The sequence below is a fragment of the Patella vulgata genome, chromosome 7, assembly GCF_932274485.2.
Source record: "Patella vulgata chromosome 7, xgPatVulg1.2, whole genome shotgun sequence".
Classification (NCBI taxonomy): domain Eukaryota; kingdom Metazoa; phylum Mollusca; class Gastropoda; family Patellidae; genus Patella; species Patella vulgata.
Genome location: NC_065885.2, coordinates 28,141,745 through 28,161,758, shown reverse-complemented (window position 1 = coordinate 28,161,758; position 20,014 = coordinate 28,141,745). Strand labels below are relative to the sequence as shown.

Genomic DNA, 20,014 nt, shown 5'->3' with positions numbered 1-20,014 from the left:
ATCCAACAAACATCGCAGGCTAGCGATGCCATCGAGAGTTAATTATGGTCTGGATAAGTTAATTAATGTCTAATTAATAATTTAGATAACATTTCGGGCCTAAAGAAAGACCTGCAATTGGCAGATTTAGCTCTTGCATTGTGTATGTTTAAGCGTTGATCGACGGACTTAATTTCTAGATCTGATACTGAGCCCTGCAAGATAAAACTGCGCAAACTACATTAACAACATTACGCGAAATTTTGGAAGAACTCGACGAAATTGCTGAACCCTTTATAACCCGGGAGCCCATTGAGATTTAATCAAAATATTGAGTCCAAAAGGTTCGAGGTCTACAACACATATTTTACCCCTAGATCATTTTGGAAAGCCAAGTCTTAAGTTTTGTAACCTGTGCATATACCTGGGAGCGCTCCCCCTAACCCGCCCATATTTAATGGGAGTTAAAATTCAATGTCCATCTACAATTTTTTTGCAAGTGTTTTACCCTTAACACTAAGAAACCGAATGCATGACTTAAGAGCATACAATGTTGTGCTAATGCTACTTAAGAGCTTAATTAATTAGCACTAATTAGTGACCGTAATTAACATTTAGAGTCCATAACTGAAACAAAGCCTAAAAGCTAGCTAACCAAGTCATGAAACCAAAAATATCACTTAAGAGCGACAAAAGTTGAACAAACCTTGCTTAAGACATGTTCAAAGGTGAAAAAGGTCAAAGGTCACTAACGAATGACCATAATTAAAATTTAGAGTCCATAACTGAAACAAAGCCTAAAAGCTAGCTAACCAAGTCAAGAAATCAAAATTATCACCTAAGAGCGACAAAAGTTGAACAAACCTTGCTTAAGAGTGGTTCAAAGGTGACAAGGGTCAAAGGTCAAATTTTAGGTCACATAATGACGTTTGAGTGGATTTGATTAAATTTTCTTGTCCGGGTTTATTTTCTTTCTAACACCATTTCTATGAGTTTCACTGCACAAAATGACTGCTTAAGAGCATGAAATGCTGTAATAATGCTACTTAAGAGCTAATTAATTAGCACTAATTTGTGACCATAATTAAAATTTAGAGTCCATAGCTGAAACAAAGCCTAAAAGCTAGCTAACCAAGTCAGGAAGCCAACAATATCACTTAAGAGCGACAAAAATTGAACAAACTTGGCGTAAGACTGGTGACAAAGGTCATATTTTGTACCACATTATGACCAATTAACCAATGAAATTGCTTACCTTTGCTCATCCTAAACATAAAATGCGCATCTTCGAACTCCATCAAGCCATACACATAATTTACACCTACACAAAATTTAAGAATTCTACCTCAATTAGAAGAAGAGTTATTGTGTCCCAAATGGCTTGATGAACAAACAGACGAACAGGCCCATTTTAATAGTACCCTGCTTTCTTCGAAAGGCGGGTGACAATAATGTTGATGTCAGCTATAATTATGCACTTGAAAGTATGGCAAAGTTATCAGTGTCAGTAGGCCACAACAAGGAATTTTAAAATTGAAGGAGACTAAACTTACTTTTAGGCATTATTCGATTTAAAGAAGTAATTCCAGACATAGTTCAATGAGTGAACTGTTTAAAGGGTGTTTAGCTCTATTCTTTTGACGTGGTTTCGAATCCCCGGTTGTACGTGACAAGGAGTAGGGTCGCCTGTCCAACCTCGTGGGTTTTCTCCGGGTCCCCCGGTTTCCTCCCACTGCTAAAGACCCCTATGCGCAAGCGAATTATTGAAATAAAATTAAACCATTTGTTAGTCCCGAAATGACCTAGTTGTGTCGAGTGGACGTTAAACCCCATTTCTCTCTCTCTCTCTCTCTCTATTCTTTTGAATAAACGAAATTGGGTCGGAAAGCACATATTATTAATGTAATATGAATATAAAGTAATATGCCCAATTTTGAATTTGTTTTATTGTATATTCTAATCAATTGGATAAAGAGCTGACACTTAGCGCTATAATAGTTAAAAATAGATAATGTCAAGAGAATATGATGAAAATTTCAGTAAAGTTGCTGAGTCAAGAAAAAACTCATTTCAATAACACTGTAGACTCAGTTGTCATTGTATGTTGTAACGATAATAAACAAGTCTCGCTTATCCATTTTTACGGTTAATCACCAAGCATTGTTAAACAGCAGATCAGATTTAAATTTGTGTAAAATCAGACCCATCAGATGTCATCGAGGGTTGATTATCGTCTTGTCATGTTAATATATGTCTAATTAATAGATCATATAACTAATGAAATACCCGCAACTGACCGATTTAGATAATGTATAATACATGTTTATTACGTTTGGTGAAATACGCGAACAATTCAAATTGAACGGCAGTCATTTGCGCCTGCGATAGTATATTCTACACTGTTTGTTTTGTTCTGTTTTTGACGGTGGTGGGGTGTGTGAAACAGCCATTTTAAATAACCTTCGCATTGTCGATAATGTCTCGGGTGTGTGCTTGTTAAAATTAAAGTATTTATTTGTTGTGGACATATCAATTAGTTTGTGAACAAATTTTCTTATCAACACCCTTTTATTTAACAATCACAGGTTACTATAGACTGCATCAAGCTTGACAGTACTAGATCCATATTTACAATCGTTAACAATATAATATTATTACAAACAGATAAAAAGCATACAGTTAACGAGGAGACAGAAATGTATGGAACACAATGATGACAATACAAAGATTATATCAAAATAATTATCCACTTCGCATATTATATAAATAGAAGTAGCATTGGTGGAATACACAAATCGAATATTGTAATTAATCACAGCTCTAAACTACTTTTGATATCTAGAAATTGTCATGGGTCGGTCGCAGGGATTCTATGCCTCCTTTAAGAAGCATCTCTGGTGTTGAAATAGTCCAAAAACAGCATCACATTCCGAAATCCGCGCCTCACTCCACAGTAAATCTAATTTACAATTGGAAATATTTAGGAGCGATTATCCATACTAGAATGAAAATTGATGAAACAAGACTATTAGCCAACAAGAGTATCGGATGTCTGTATGAATGTACATGTATTACTTGTGTGTACATGTATGTGTTTTCTATGTTATATGTATTATTAAATGTATACAAGTATGTCTAAACATAAATGTATACATGTCCTAAATGGACGTTTTGATGCAATTAACATCTTATCTTATCTAGCACAAACATCTTGTAAGTATATTAAGCCAGTCTTGATAGCATTATACGAAAAATAACCTTCCAATTTCGCTCTTTTTTCCATAAATATCCATGTAAAGGAGAACACATAAATGTTTCGAATCATATATGGACTAATTCATAATTTAATTGTCTGCGTTTTTTTAAAACCAGAGAGTTATCCAGTTATATACTTCCATTCTCAATATTTAAAATAAATGGAAAAACTTTTAGGCTTTGTTTCAGCTATGGACTCTAAATTTTAATTATGGTCACAAATTAGTGCTAATTAATTAGCTCTTAAGTAGCATTAGTACAGCATTTCATGCTCTTAAGCAGTCATTTTGTGCAGTTAAACTCATAGAAATGGTGTTAGAAAGAAAAATAATCCCGGACAAGACAATTTAATCAAATCCACTCAAACGTCATTATGTGACCTAAAATTTGACCTTTGACCCTTGTCACCTTTGAACCACTCTTGAGCAAGGTTTGTTCAACTGTTGTCGCTCTTAAGTGATAATTTTGGTTTCCTGACTTGGTTAGCTAGCTTTTAGGCTTTGTTTCAGTTATGGACTCTAAATTTTAATTACGGTCATTCGTTAGTGACCTTTGACCTTTGTCACCTTTGAACGAGTCTTAAACAAGGTTTGTTCAACTTTTGTCGCTCTTAAGTGATATTTTTGGTTTCATGACTTGGTTAGCTAGCTTTTAGGCTTTGTTTCAGTTATGGACTCTAAATTTTAATTACGGTACTAATTAGTGCTAATTAATTAAGCTCTTAAGTAGCATTAGCACAACATTGTATGCTCTTAAGTCATGCATTCTGTTTCTTAGTGTTAAGTGTGAAACGCTTGCAAAAAATATTGTAGATGGACATTGAATTTTAACTCCCATTAAATATGGGAGGGTTAGGTGGGGGGTGGGGGTGTGCTCCCTGGTATATGCACAGGTTACAAAACTTAAGACTTGGCTTTCCAAAATGATCTAGGGGTAAAATATGTGTTGTAGACCTCAAACCTTTTGGACTCAATATTTTGATTAAATTTCACTGGGCTCCCGGACTATTAGTAAATCCGTTATTTTCGAAATTAAAATTTACCCCTCCCCACTATACCAACTTCGAATTCAAATCCCATCAAATCTTCCTGAAGCTCGATCTTTATTGTATTTTTGTAATATTTAAAGAATATTTTCCTCGTACTTTATCCGGCAGTGTGATTTTTTTTACATAACAAACATCATACTGCACAATTTATTTATTTATTTATGGGACTAAAATAAAGTGTTAAGTTATTAGATTTATAGAGGTCTCTCTCTCCCTCTAAATTACATAGACCGATGTCTGTTGGTATACAGAAATGAAAGCACTATTCGTTTTAACATTAGGCTAATCTTTAAACAATTCATGTCAAACGTTGATCTTTTCATATCCAGGTAAAAGTGTATTTTTATTGCCACTGTAGTATTATAAACAGTTAATATTAAGACACTTGAAGGCGTGGGTGTATTGTTAAAACAACTAAACGTTTGTGCATGCGTACAGATGTTATGTTCAATCGTTTCATTGAGTGTATTCCGTTACTTCGCAGCAAGGAAACAAAGGATGTTGTCCGGCTGTGACCAAGGGACCTAATTCGTATTGTCACTAAGAGTTAACTGCCTTGATCGTGGGACCCGATCAGATTTTTGATCCATTTGTAAAAAATTCCCAAATGGTTATATTCTCGAAAATTAAACGTGGACAGACTTTCATTGTTGAGCATGAACCAATCTAACTTTTCGAACATCATTACATACTGCGACATCTGTAGTTTTCATTTCGCTAAAACGTTATACCGCTTGAATCATATCTTTAATACAATCAGTAAAATTGAGAATACATTGTATGTAATGCTGATTGAATCTGTGACTGTAACTAATCTTTTTTTTTATTGAAACGTCAGTACCAGGCCTACAGCCCATAGTACATATGATATAATTACAGACAATTAACATCAAAAGGAAAATATTTTCTATTACAGTCTCAAAATATAAATCAATATTCCATGCCATAATAAGGTAGATAAAATACATTTATATTCATTTTACGTTTGTAACATAGTTTTCTCGTATTTTCATAGCATTATATATGAAGACCGCTAAGGCAAGGTTGGGTTCAGACAAAACTTGAATAAACAATACATTTAAATCATTATGGATATGTTCTTGTGGAATAATGCTTTTTCTTTAAGTCTCATACAATGGACATTGACAGATGAAATGAATTTCATCTTCCAATATACACAAGTTATGTCGTTCAAAACAATAAAGACAAATTCTATTTTCTCTTGCAGTGCCACACCATCTACCAGTTTCTACTGCAAGGTGGTGATTACCGCACCTAAATCGACTAATGAGAGATTTGTGAAATCTAGTATTGATACAACTAAGATGATTTTCTAATACTAAGCTAGTCTTGTACTTATTATACAAGTAGTGTTTTTCAGATGCCTCTAAATTTTCTCTCCAAGTTTCTTCACTAATACAAAATAAACGACTCTTAACTAAACATAAAAACCAGAAAATGCTACCAACACTTTGTTCTATTCAGGCGTGTTGTAGTCCCAACTTATCTAGAAACCCTTCGATATGTGTCGCCCACGTTGTGCGGCTCATACAATGCAAATTGTACAGAAGTTTGTAACATGCATTAGGGTATCTATCAACAGACATCCGGGTTATTTTGGGCCAATATTTAATCATTCTAAACTTATGAGTGACATGAATAGGGTGCCTCCCTAGTTCGCCATAGACTGCTATGCTGGATGTGTTTGAGTTGACGTGTAGAAGCCTCTTACAAAATTTAAGGTGCACTTGTTCAATATTTGGATACTCGACATAGCCCCATACTTCAGAACCATATGTAAGAATGGGTGTTACCATCCTATTAAACAAAAAGAGGGATTTTTCTGTTGTTAAATTGAACTTACAGCTAGATTTATAAAGCATATTCATAGCTTTTGCTCCTTGTTGAGCTAGATGAGAGCATGTGCTATACCAAGCTAATTTAGGGGTAAAAAGAACACCTAAATATTTATATGCTGAGACAGCCTCGATTGTCTCCCCTTCATAATACCATTTTTCATATCCCTTTAACCCACCTCCTCTTCTAAATACGAGGACTTTTTTTTTCTTAAGTTAACTTTCATACCGTAATAGCTGCAAAAATTAGAAATACAGTTTATTTGCTTTTGTAGCCTTCCGACTGTGTCTGCGACCGATGCTATGTCATCAGCGTAGCGTACATTAGGGCTGAAATATTTGGGACATCACTATTAACAAAAATTCAGTCATCTTTTTGCAGCATTTCCAGTAATTCATTCAAGAATAATGTAAAAAGTAATGGGCTAATCATACACCCTTGCCTTGTTCCTGTACTACAACCAAAGTACTCTGACAACGTCAGTTGATCTGACTTGACACAGGACTTTAGCTGAGAACACATGGAGTTAATCACTTGAAAGAAATCCCCCTTCACATTATTCTTTAATAAAACAAATTTCAAAATATCATGTCTAACTTTGTCATAGGCCTTCGAGAAATAGACAAATAAACAATAGCATCTACCTTTTGGAGACTATTAATGACTTCTTCTACTTCTTCGCTTGAAATGACCTCGTTCAAGATATTACCAGAAATCGCATCTGTGTTATCTAATTGATCATATTCTTCTAATTTCTGAAAAACCTCATTTTGAAAACTTCTATCTACTGTGGTTGTGGCATTGTTAAATAATAGGCACACCAATCTTCTGATGATATACTACTGGAATTCGAAGTGCCAGAATTAAGGAAGTTTTTAAGACATCTCAACAAATCAACATTGTTGTTGGTATCAAAATGTTGATTATTGATTATACTGTTCCTGTTCTCTGGGAGTTGTTTTTTTGCGATCACATAGAGCCTTATGTTGTTGGCGAGCTTTTTTGTACTTGCCTAAGTTTTCGTCATTGGAACATGCTCTCCAGGCGGCAATACTATATACCAGAAAACACCGGAAAACACAGGAAAACAACCGGAAAACACCATTTTATACTGAATACCGGAAAACACTAAATACCGGAAAACACTAAATACCGGAAAACACTAAATACCGGAAAACACACTAAATACCGGAAAATACCCTAAAGGGTAATCCGGAGACTGGCACCCTAAATAGGTAACCGGGAACCTGGTCCTCTGTGTGCCTGGGTTAGGTTTAAGAATTTGATCAGAGCAGTCATTGCTTAAAATTTCAAAATTTGAAACTTTGGAGAACATTCTTGTTGATGCCAAAACATAGTCATTAACACTTTTTCCTACATGAGAGACAAAAGTGAATTCCCCTTCATCATCTCTTAAAGCGCGGCCATTGAACCTATGAATCTACACAGCGATATAAGTGAACTACCAAAGTTGTTGACCACTTTATCTTTAGACTTTCGTTTCAGCTAAAAATCGTCTGTGTCGAATTCAGCATGTAGATATTCTGTGCTGTTATCTGGTATAAAATCTTACATTAAAGTCTCCAGCTAGTACATAGTATAAGTAACTACCATATACCTTAGAGATATATCGTTAAATTATTTTCTAGGTTTATTGTAACTGATCAACATTTATATAACAACTGTTTAACAATAACTGGCCGAGATTTAAAACTAATAAAAGCTTTGTTTTTATTAACAAAATCTATGTTTTACCGTGTCAATGTCTTGCACTCACTTTTAACCATACTGCACACAGCGATGCATCTACTTCATTCCTCGAGAATACATCACTGCGCTAAATGCCGTCCATTTAAAACGCTCACGTGATCATTTTGGGGCGGGACTTATCGACTTTACGGCCAATGACGCATATATACTGCTTTTTATAACGTGGTTTATGTAAACAAATGTCAATTTAGCGAAATATATAATATGTGCCAATGGGTGATTTTGCAATACAGTCTTTATCATTGTAAACTGCCTTTAGAGTTTCAGTCTGTTTATCTTTCAAAACAAGGTTAGATAGTCCTAAATTTGTCTTCGCAAACAAAGCCGCTTGTGAACGTATACATCTTTCATGGGCGCCGCCATATTGAATAATTAGTGGACTATATTTTCGTGCTTCCGCTCTAATCCGTTTGACATCATTCATACACACAACGGCTAAATAATCATATTAAATTTCATTCAATATGAAAATAAAAGAGAAATAAATATTTCTAAAAATTTCCAAAAGGCATACTCAGTGTTTCGACTAAAATCGTGGATTCAGGAATTAAAATGTCGGTTAATTAGCTTAGGGCCTATTCTCAGGCGGAGCTAATTGTAGAGAGGCAGCCTAAGTTTGGGATGACTTTTAACTAGGCAATGTTTTTTTTAAAAATTTAAAATAGTCCACTGATCTTACAATGGAAGCATAGTTTTCGTTAGTGTAATTATTTTGTTTAAAAACAAGTTCCAACGCCAATAATTTCGTCACGACATTGTTACATATCATTTCTTTGACAAAGTGCATATGAGTGATGGTATGTACCGTGAGAGGAACCATAATATGTCACGGCTATTGGAAGGATAATGTAAAATATGAAAAAGACGAGAACATCTAAAACTATTTCTAAACCCTCCTTCACGTTGGTGACAGCCTACAACTAAAAACACAAAGGACACATTTGACCTGTGTTCAAATCATCAATAACCGTTCTTTTCCAAAAGCAAATAAACTAGAAGCCTTGTAACTAAACAGACTGCATTGTCACTGCTCATTCAAAAATTGCACATCACTAGCCTCATTCATTTGATAACCTTGCACTGGTAAATATACAGCCTTGTAATTGTTGGCGACTTTAACTATTATGTCGACAATAATGATTAATAACTCCACAGTTTAGTTTGGGGACATAATGTATTATGGCTTCAAATGTTATTTAAATAATTATTTAGGCATTTATGCACATGCCAAGCCCATACCCAACTCTCTAGAACATCGGAGGGCTTGGGTATTGAATGGATTAGACAATCGATTAACCTAAAAATGGACTTCGCTCAGTAAAAAAGTGCGCGCTTTAGATCATTAGGTCTGTCATTTTGAGCCAAGTAGTGGGGTTTAGATTCCCAATTTGTACAGGACAAGGAGTAGAATTTTTTATTTTGGCCTGTGATTTACTCTAAAAATTTCTTGGTGTAAAAATGGTACATTTGGTGTGCACACACACACACACACACACACCCACACACATATATATATATATATATATATATATATATATATATATATATAAATTAAAAAAACTTATTGATACACAAACGTTTATCCCGTCAAAAAGACAACCTAAAAACCTTAAATCACTGTTAACTAGGGCTAAATTTGAATCGTCCAGTCCAATTAAGGAAGTTGTAAAATGTGGAAGGGATAATTGTGGCACGTGTAGATATTTAATTGAAGGTAAATCAATTATATGTGGCTGTGCCGAACTGTACATCGGCTGCACGAACAAGTTACAAAACAGACAACATATCAGGGAACCAAATTAAAAGATGATCCCTTTAAGTGAGCACCTTGATATCTGCGGTAAGTGCGAGTTCAAAATATACCCTTTCTTTAAGATGCCGTATTCAGATCCCATAAAAATGAGATTGAAGGAACAATATTTTATTGACAAATTTAAACCCAAATTAAACATTTCAAAATAATTACAATATTATGCTATATATATATTATATATTATCTACTTCATTATTATATTATTGTATGTTTATTCTTCCATGACGTCACGTCATTGTTATTGTTAGTGTATGTCTTGACAAGCTCAGGCGAAACATGTAGACAGTCAAACAATAGTATATACTTTCTTTAGGCATTTTTAACCTTTATTTTTTTCTATATTTTTTTTGAAACAGTGAAACAAAGTAGTGCAGTTTTGTGGTTGTGCAAATAATTTTGGATATATATATATATATATCACGGTAAACGATGAAAAGATAAAAGGTATGCCGACAATATATATATATATATATATATATATATATATATATATCATTTTTGCACACAAAAGTACATGTGACATATAAGTACATCTAAATCTAACACTACAAGAATATAAAATACATTTAAATCACATAAATTTGTCTAACCCCGAGTTCCAAAACTATACTAGGTTGGAAATCGACTTACAGTTTTAGATGAGATTTAATTTCTGGGTTGATATTTAATAAGAAATTATACACCAAGGAAATTAAACATCTAAAAATGAAATGTCTGAGATTCTTATCAAATACTTGCGGTCGAGCAGACCGTAAGATCTTGCTCAGATTATATCGAGCATTAATAAGATCAAAACTCGATTATGGGTATATTGTATATGTGTCGGCACACGAGTCTCTAAAGGCTAGACACAATATTCAACCAAACAATAAATTTATGAGCATTTCGAACATCTCCAGTGGACAGAGCATACGCCGAAGCGCAATCGCCCTCTTTGCACACCTTACATGATGGACACACCTTACAGAAATTACATCTCTTCCTATAATCACATTTCATATAATACCATATTTAGTCCAAATCATAAGCAGTTATATTTGCTCAAGCCTAAATCTATTCGCATTCAACCCCTTTTGTCTGAGGCAGACATCAACCATAAACAGCTGTCTTTACGGATTTCCATCCAAAGCTTTCAGGATCAGACCCGCTTTATTCTACCTGGTCGCACCCCCCCCCCCCCCCGCCAAATAACCACAAGACCCCTGTATAGAAGACATGCTCAGTAATTTTTGAAATATTCACGCAACCATGTAAATGAAAATTATTAGTCCCATGATGCCACGGAGTATTGTGTTGACAAGACTTTAAACCGGATTCCATTCCTGGAATTCCACGGGATTTTTCTGTTTGGTTTCCGCTTGTCAATGGCGCATGACTGAGGGTCTCGCAAGAAACAGACATTAGCCTCGTCAAATCCAAGGCCCCGCGTACTCATTGGCGTGCACGTAAAAGAACCATTGACAGTCGGAATTCAATTTCTGTCCAGGCAAAATTTCCTTCATAGCACTGTGTATTTTGCATGACTGTCTTCATTAGCCCAGTTGGGCCAGAAAAGTGGGAAGTGAAACCCCATTTCATCCATTTATAAGATATGGTAGTTAAAAGAGCTGATAACGGCAGGCATGCTTGAACATAAATGAAGGTCAAAGCAAGAACGCATAAAACTACAATTCAAGTCTGAATCAGTTTGTGTTGGTATACCTTTTACCTTTTCGTCGTTTACCGTGAACAATAAACGATGAAAAGATAAAAGGTATGACGACACAAACTTAATTCAAGGCTGGTTAACATTTAAAAGTACTTTTCGTCCGTCTTGGCACTATTCATAAATAATGTCATTGCATATAGACGGACACCATAGTATATTTAAACATATTTACATAGCAACACTGGTTTTAATTGGCTGTAGTTATCATTGTCTATGATTACATAGTATATAGGTAACTAACAGAAACCATGTATATACGCGTGTTAATCTGTTGTATATGGGTACAGTTTAGGAACAATGAATGGAAGATAATAAAGGGATATGTGTGCCCGTTTCCCCGATATAAAATTTTTCACAACCATTGCAAGTCAAGACATATAATATAAGATTTTTTTGTGTCACAATTCATATTGTCGTTGACGCTAAACGTAAAGTTATGAAAATTATATATGTTATTTGGCGTTATATGGTCGGAACATTTACATCAAATATCCGGGCATTTAGATACATAAAAACCGGTCCTTGTGTTAGATGAATTGAATTTTGCTTTTGTTAGGAGGCATTCCAGATTCGGTGGCTATCTTATATATATATATATATATATATATATATTTTATGAAAGAACTCTAAATATGGTTTTTATGTAACCCGTATCTGTAGGGGAGGACAGCTATTTGCGATCACCGCGAGGTTTATCGTTCTATATCGTGGACCGATCAATACATTTGTTTATGTCAACTCAAGGTTAGAATGTTACAGACTAATGTAACAGCAGTAAAATTACAAAATATTGCACTAGGCCCATTAGAAAATGATATATATTTTAACTGCGTGGATATTAATTTATATTTTTAACAGAGAGCACTAAATGTTAAGGATGTAAGATCTAGTCATATGTCACATGTCAGGTGGCACTAAAGGATAAGGGTTCTAGAAAAAGTGAAATGTCAAAAGGGATGTTTTGATATGTTGCCTATTCGCACGAAAGATTTATATTGATATTCAGAGTGCCGCGACCTTAACTTACCTCCATTCTTCCGAAAACACAAACACCGTGAACGCGATAGAGGCGATCATTTTTGTGAACACGATAAATGTTATCTTTCTTGGAGGCATAAAGAATCAAAATTGGTCAAGAAAAGGTCAGCTGCCGTTTATGGTTATCGTTGTTTCTAATACATAGGTATGTGTAGGAGTATGTCCAAGCTTTGCATGGCTATTTTTATAGTTTAATTATTTATTCGTGACGTTATGGATAAATACTTAGCCGTCCACCGATTTGTCTGTGCATAGCAACCCTCGGCCGTTCTTTCAGACGTTTCTCAGATTGCCGTTTCCTAATAATTTATAATCTACATTTCCTTTATTTCTTCACAGGATATAATTCAATATTATTATCGAAGCGGAACACTTTAATGAAGTGAAAAGAAAATCCTTAGACGAACATTGGACTGTGCTTCGATCAACCGATTTAGAATAGGTTCATTGCCTTTAATATCAATATTTTTGAACATAAAATAGTTATTCCCTTTCAGGAGTCATTGTTGTTTGTAATATAGATGTGAGTCAGAATCTTAAACAGCACTGTTGGTAATTCGAGTTGGATTTCTGAATAACATCCAAGCATAATGTTAAACTTAGCCATCAACTGTAATATTTATTTGCGAATAATAAATGGGTTTACAATGCGATTCGTATGTCAGTTATCTCTGATTAATCTCCTTTCCACAACATTAGCTACGTTTATTAACATGAATGTACATCAATAATACATCATGGTAGGACAGCCGCATCTAATATAACCGTTATATTTACTTATTACAGAAATACTTTATCCAGTACAGTGTTAGATAATATTGTTTATTAACCCATGCTAGCACGAGACGTGCATCCAATTAGTTATCAATAATTTAATCCAACAACTTCGCAACACTTCCTATGGGAGATCACTCTGTGTGTCTACGAGTTCATTAACAGACTGCACTAAAACTTTAACAAGTTACACAGATCCTAAAAGTAAGCAAATTTAAAGTCCATACATACAAAAAGACATATTAGTGTAATTAAGTAAATAATATTTGTAAATTGTGCTATTTTAATATTAGAAATATAGGTAAAATACGTAAATGTGTAACTGTAGAGGCCACTAAGTCACTTGTCAATTCTCTGGTCACTTCTCGATTAGATAACTTTAATTCACTTTAATTTACCTTTAAAGCTTATAGATAAATTACAAAAAGTACAGAATATTGCGGCTAGACTTGTTACTTAAATGTGACCACATAACTCCTGTTTTATATAATTTACACTGGTTACCTGTTAAATCTCGAATTGATTTTAAGATTTTATTACTTACTTTTAAATGTTTAAATAATTTAGTTCCTGTTTACCTCTCAGATCTTTTAGAACTTTATACACCTGGCCGAACATTACGTACATCCGATAAACTATTTTTAAAGCCCAAAACTGTTCAACTAGTCTCCTATGGTCAGCGCTCTTTTAGTTATCAAGCACCTGTTTTATGGAATAATCTACCATTTAGTTTAAGATGTTGTACATCTCTGTATTCTTTTAAAAAACAACTTAAAACACATATTTAATCAGGCTTTTAACTGACTCTGTATACAATCGTTAACATGCCCATAATCTTGTTGTTTATGTGTGATTTACCTTGTCACTTTGTAAAGTGCCCCTGAACATGTTATATGAAAGGGTGCACTATAAATATGCTGTAATAATAATAATAATAATAACGTAGGTTCTCATTGTATCAGGCGTTTCGAAAAAGAGTAAGCGCACTGCGAGACTCGTCATCAGTCTGAATCCGACAACGTCAATCAAACAACGTCAATCAAACAATTTCGTGGACTTTCGCAAAGGGAAACAGTGCCATTCGTCAATAGCCTATGCAAATACCCACGCTGTTAGAGATACCTTACATTAGCAATTGTACTGTTTACTGATAATTTCTGTAATAACACTAATGGAAACAAACGTTATAAGGAAATAGCAAAACAAGATGAAAATGGCCTCGAATGCATAGGCATGTCTAATGAATAAGTTTAGAGAATAAAAAGCCAAGAAAGAAGAAAACGGGGAAATTAGTCTTCCTTTTTTTTGCTATTTGAAATGTATCTCTTTTTGATCGATTGATCAATATACCGTAAACATTCAGATTTTTAAGTAAGGCGACACACGCAATTGATATATATATTACACCTCCACAAATATACATAAAATAAAACTGATGTGTGTGAAATATCAGGTGATAAAATAATCGACAAACAAACATACTACGTTTTAATTGTTTTGTTAAAAATACCATATTTTGTTCTGGAAATAAAAATGTAAAACAAACAAACAATGTAATTAAAGGAAAACATTTTCCACGGCAGTTCCTAACCTATGCGGGGGTTGGATGGCTGAATGGTTAGCGTGCGTGCGCTGTATCATAAGGTCTGTCATTTAGTCGACTGGCGTGGTTTCGAATCCCCGGTTGTACGTGGCAAGGAGTAGGATCGCCTGTCCAACCTCGTGGGTTTTCTCCGGGGCCCCCGGTTTCCCCCCACTGCTAAAGACCCCTATGCGCAAGCGAATTATGTAAATAATATTAAACCGTATGTTAGTCCCGAAATGACCAAGTTTGTGTCGAGTGGACGTTAAACTCTCTCTCTCTCTCTCTCTCTCTCTCTCTCTCTCTCTCCTAACCTATGCACAAAATAATCGATTAGAAAACGTATCCAAACTACAGGATGTGGTCACGTGTGTTATTAAATTCATTAGATCATCTAGAGATACTTCAAATCGTAGCATTCAACCTTTTGGCCTTCTGAAAAAAGCATGAGATTGATATTGAATCGGGTATGGCTTAACATGTTGATGATCTTTTGCGCTAATATTCCCCCACATAAAGCATAATGGAAGCGTAAGACATCGCATAACTTGCCAGACCCGTAACACTTCCCATCTTATCTTGAAAACGTATATCTAATTATTATACAAAATAAAATTGTAGACTTTGATAGCTGTGCACCAGCATTAATGAAACAAATTCCCCGTAAAAGAAGTTCTCGTTTTAAAAGCTGGATGTTTTAAAGTTTTTTTATCATCAATGTAGCTGTCTGAAAGACATCAATCAGTTATCTACCAGAGGACCACGGGGGTCAGCCTTTGGCTCAACTCTCTTCCCAATGTTTACTAAGCAGCTGTGCGATAGTCTAGACTCTTATATCACCACTTCTATGACGATATATTTTAACTGGTATTGTATTTGTTTGACGATATATTTTAATAATTTGAGCACAAATTCAAAGCTAACATAAAATGTATTAAAAACTGGTATTGTATTTGTATGACGATATATTAAAATATATCGTCAAACAAATACAATACCAGTTAAAATATATCGTCATACAAATACAATACCAGTTTTTAATACATTTTATGTTAGCTTTGAATTTGTTCTCAAATTCATTGTACCTGTCTTATCGTCATTTAGTTCCAACATTATGATCAATCCATAATTGAATTTCTTGGATAGTGGATGTAATGTTTTTTGTATACCTTTGCTTGATTAGCCCCAAGAACAGATGAGTCGTCGTAAAGTTGTGTATCATCTGCATAGAAGTGGTGATATAAGAGTCTAGACTATCGCACAGCTGCTTAGTAAACATTGGGAAGAGAGTTGAGCCAAAGGCTGACCCCCGTGGTCCTCTGGTAGATAACTGATTGATGTCTTTCAGACAGCTACATTAATAATAAAAAAACTTTAAAACATCCAGCTTTTAGCCTATTCATTAGTACATTAGTACCTCATGATCAATTGTGTTGGAAGCGACAGTCGTCCTAGACCAACAGACACATGTTGATCATTGGCAACAATATTATGATATTTTCAGGACCATGGTACGGTCGTTAGACGACTGGAATTCAGAAAATAAGTTCAGTTATTCAAGATGATTAAAGAGACGCATTTTAACTATACAGACTTCGTAAGTATTTTTTATAGGACGGACACGTATTGATACACGACGACAATTGGCGAGAGGTTGAATGTCCACTCAACACAAACTATATTATATAGGGCACAGTTTTAATTCAATAATTAGCTTGCGCGTATGAGTCTTTAGGGGTGGGGGAAATCTTACGAGAACATGCCATTTGACTCAATTACAGACCTTTTTTTAATTTAAAGCGCACATTAGAGCATTGGGCCACCCGTCCCCGCTACTATAAGTGAGAATTTGGTGATTGGATGAAATAAAAGTGTCACAACAAACACTATAGTGGTCTTAAATAAAGACTTGGTATTTGTTGGTAGCTGTCATAGAAGACAACCAACTTGCAACGCCAGTGGGGTAGGACGGACGGCCTGACAAGGGACAACGCATAGTCGTTCGGATGGGACAAAAGCTCGCATACACGCTGGCGTACACGTAAAAGAACCCTTGACTATTGGAATTCGATATAAGAGTATGTCGTAGCGTCGGTGTCCGGTCAACATTTCCATTATAGCTCGTTTTTATTAGCCCAGTCGGTGCAGAAAAGTAGGAGGTTAAACCTTATTTCATTTCGTTTCTGAAATGTTTGCTAAATCCATGTTCATTGGGAAATGTCTTTATATCTGAATTATTATCAATATTTGGAAGACGAGAAGCCTGAAAGCCGATTCCTTTCTCTTAAATAATATACACTTTCATTCAAATCACATAATATGTTCATTTTTTTGTCAGCATAGTTAATTGAAGTAGAAACGTTTCAATTTGAGTTTATTCAGTTTTAAATAGGAGTCGTCTCTATACGATAACACTGAGCCTCCAATATAGATAGAGATATTTCGGTCTTATTTGATTACGTCTCTAGAGACTAGAACTGTCTCTTTTATACTGTGACTCAAAAATTGGTACACGCCTTTCGATAACAAAGGAAATAACGTTTCAAAACAACACGTTGACCCCTAAATTATTAAAAATCGACCACTGAAGTTATGGCCATCTCAAATTCAAATTTTTTGCTATTGATATGATACAACCCCGGCAATCGACTTTTGACGTCTGAACAATAACTGAGATTGTATCAAACCTATACGTTGTGTAATTGTCTATCATCATTTAGCTACTAAATAAAGAACACATTTCAGATGATTTTTGGGTTAAATTGAAATAAGGGAATGATAATATTAAATTGTATAATAGAGCGTCTTTAATTAATCGTAATAATAATAATAATTACCCTGAACTTGAAAACGTGACCTGTAAGTGTTACGAAACGTCGTTATTAAAAACAGAGAGGTAGTTCTATCCATATATACCTTGTGTTGTGTTTTGTTTTGAATACCCTTATTATGCTCATTTAATTACTCTTCATAATAATACTCGCCTTATGTCAATTTCATCGCTCTATATAATGATAACAAAGGGGTTGCCACACAAGATATACCCACATTTTGCAAGAGTTGGACAGAGAACAAGCGAAAACAAAGGTGATTTTTCGTACAATCAAGGCTTATAATCCATAATCGCAAGTATCGAAAGGAACCAATATTTTAAGTTTCATCAAAATCCAATAAAAATGGTGACCTCTAGAGGGCCCACAACCTTGGTATTACACTTTTACACTATTTGCGAACATTTTGTCGTGCTGTTTCTGTCCGATTTTCACGAAATTCAAACTCAACCGTCCTTATGGTGTAACGGTGATTTGTTTGAAGGGTTTTAAAATCATATAAAAATTGTCATCTCTAGAGGGTCCACAAGCTAAAATTGCGATTTTTCTTACAACCAGGGGCCATACTCCAGGAAGTTACGGTTTGATATGCGCGAATATCAAAGGGAACTGAGATCTTTGGGATATAAACATACGTTTTTAGTTTTATCAAAATCGGATAAAAAATGTGACACCTATTTGGTCCGATTTTCACGACATTCGAACAGTGATATATTTGAACGGTTTTTACAATCGGAAAAAAATTGTGACCTCTAGAGGGTCCACAAGTTTAAAAATGGATGTTAAGTCTAACACGCGATGTTTCGTCAAAATCGGATAAAATTTACTCTTTATAATAATAAAGGCCCGTATTATGTCCATTTACTTACTCTTTATAATAATAAAGACTATTAATATGTCCATTTACTTACATTTTATAATAATAAACACCTTTAATATGTCCAATTACTTACTCTTTATAATAATAAACACCTTTTATAATGCCTATTTATTTACTCTTTATAATAATAAACACCTTTAATAATGACCATTTACTTGCATTTTATAACACTAAACACCTTTAATATGTCTATTTGAGGACTTTTATAAGTTATCTAGATATCAATACTAATGGGTTGTTTTTGTTATTGCAGGCGTATGTTGATATATTTTTGTTACATTAAGTGGAATTTTACCCTCAGGTATATCAAAGTAAAAACAAAAACACTTATCGTAGACTCTACATCAGTATCTACATGCAATATGTATGTATAACCAGTCCGTTACAATGTGTAGCCGATAACTATGATCGACACAAACATCACAGAAATAAATAACAGCTACTTCACAAACTTATGTCCTCAAGCAGAAATTCTTTTATCAAAATATACTTCGGTAATGTGTGAAAAACAAATGTTTATGTATTGTCTTTTCAATGTACCGACATTCCAAATGGTTGGTGGTTATGTAATTTACACCCCATGTCGATTAACCATCAATCACAAAACCCTATACATGTACTCTTATGTTTTCTAATGCCTCTCCTTTCATAGAAAATTTTAAAAAGTAGACTTAATTTGTCTTTAGATTAAGTTTGTTTAAAATGTGTACAATTCTTTAAAAATAATCTTCCTACCTCTTAAAAGCCATAAGCACGATAGCTTCATTACAGGGATATGTATTGTATCCAGTGGCTTGTTCCAACACCATTGGTATAAATGAGACAGCAATCCGCGTTCTTCATATTAAAAGTGTGGTTTTGTATCGGTTTTAAATCAATAGGAGCTGAAGTATGTGGCCACGTGGAGTATATATTATATATAGCACACAACATTACGGGAATATGAGTAAAATAATAATAAAATATTTGGTACACATATTGCTTCAAGATACAAAATTAATAATTGCACGACTTAAATAATTGATTTTATATACCATGAGCTAACAGAAGAGTGTAACAGAAACTGTAGTATAATACCGCAAGTTACGGGTGCAATAATTGAATGATTGGCGGACATTGGCGTTTCTACCTACTTTACGTACACACCAATGTGTACACAGATGGACATTTGCTTTTGTTCAGAGTCGAACAACCAGGCACGTCTCCCTTGTCAGCTGTGCTACAGGCGCCATCAATGAAAAGTGATCAGGACCGCTCACCCAGGGGGAACTCAGGTAGGTACAGACAATATGAAAATATGCAGACTCAGACATTATGGACATATGCAGGCAAAATGCGAAAGTGACCATTTTTAATTTTGGCCAATTTGACTCATTTGGCACGAATTTCGGACTGGGGGGTGATAATGTAGGTCTAGACCGACCATAAATCGTCGTCAGCATTTCTATTGCAGCCATTGCCCGCATTTATGCTATCCAT

The 20,014-nt window shown here is 34.6% G+C and overlaps 1 protein-coding gene across 1 annotated transcript in view; it reads right to left on the bottom strand.

Moving 5' to 3' along the window:
• Positions 1-19,339, bottom strand: part of LOC126828264 (G-protein coupled receptor dmsr-1) — an 89,626-nt gene extending 70,287 nt beyond the window's left edge. Inside the window, exon 1 of the mRNA XM_050557950.2 lies at positions 19,271-19,339. The gene's annotated coding sequence lies outside the window, so the exon portion shown is untranslated. The remainder of the gene's footprint in view (positions 1-19,270) is intronic.
• Between the last annotated feature and the right edge of the window lie 675 nt (positions 19,340-20,014).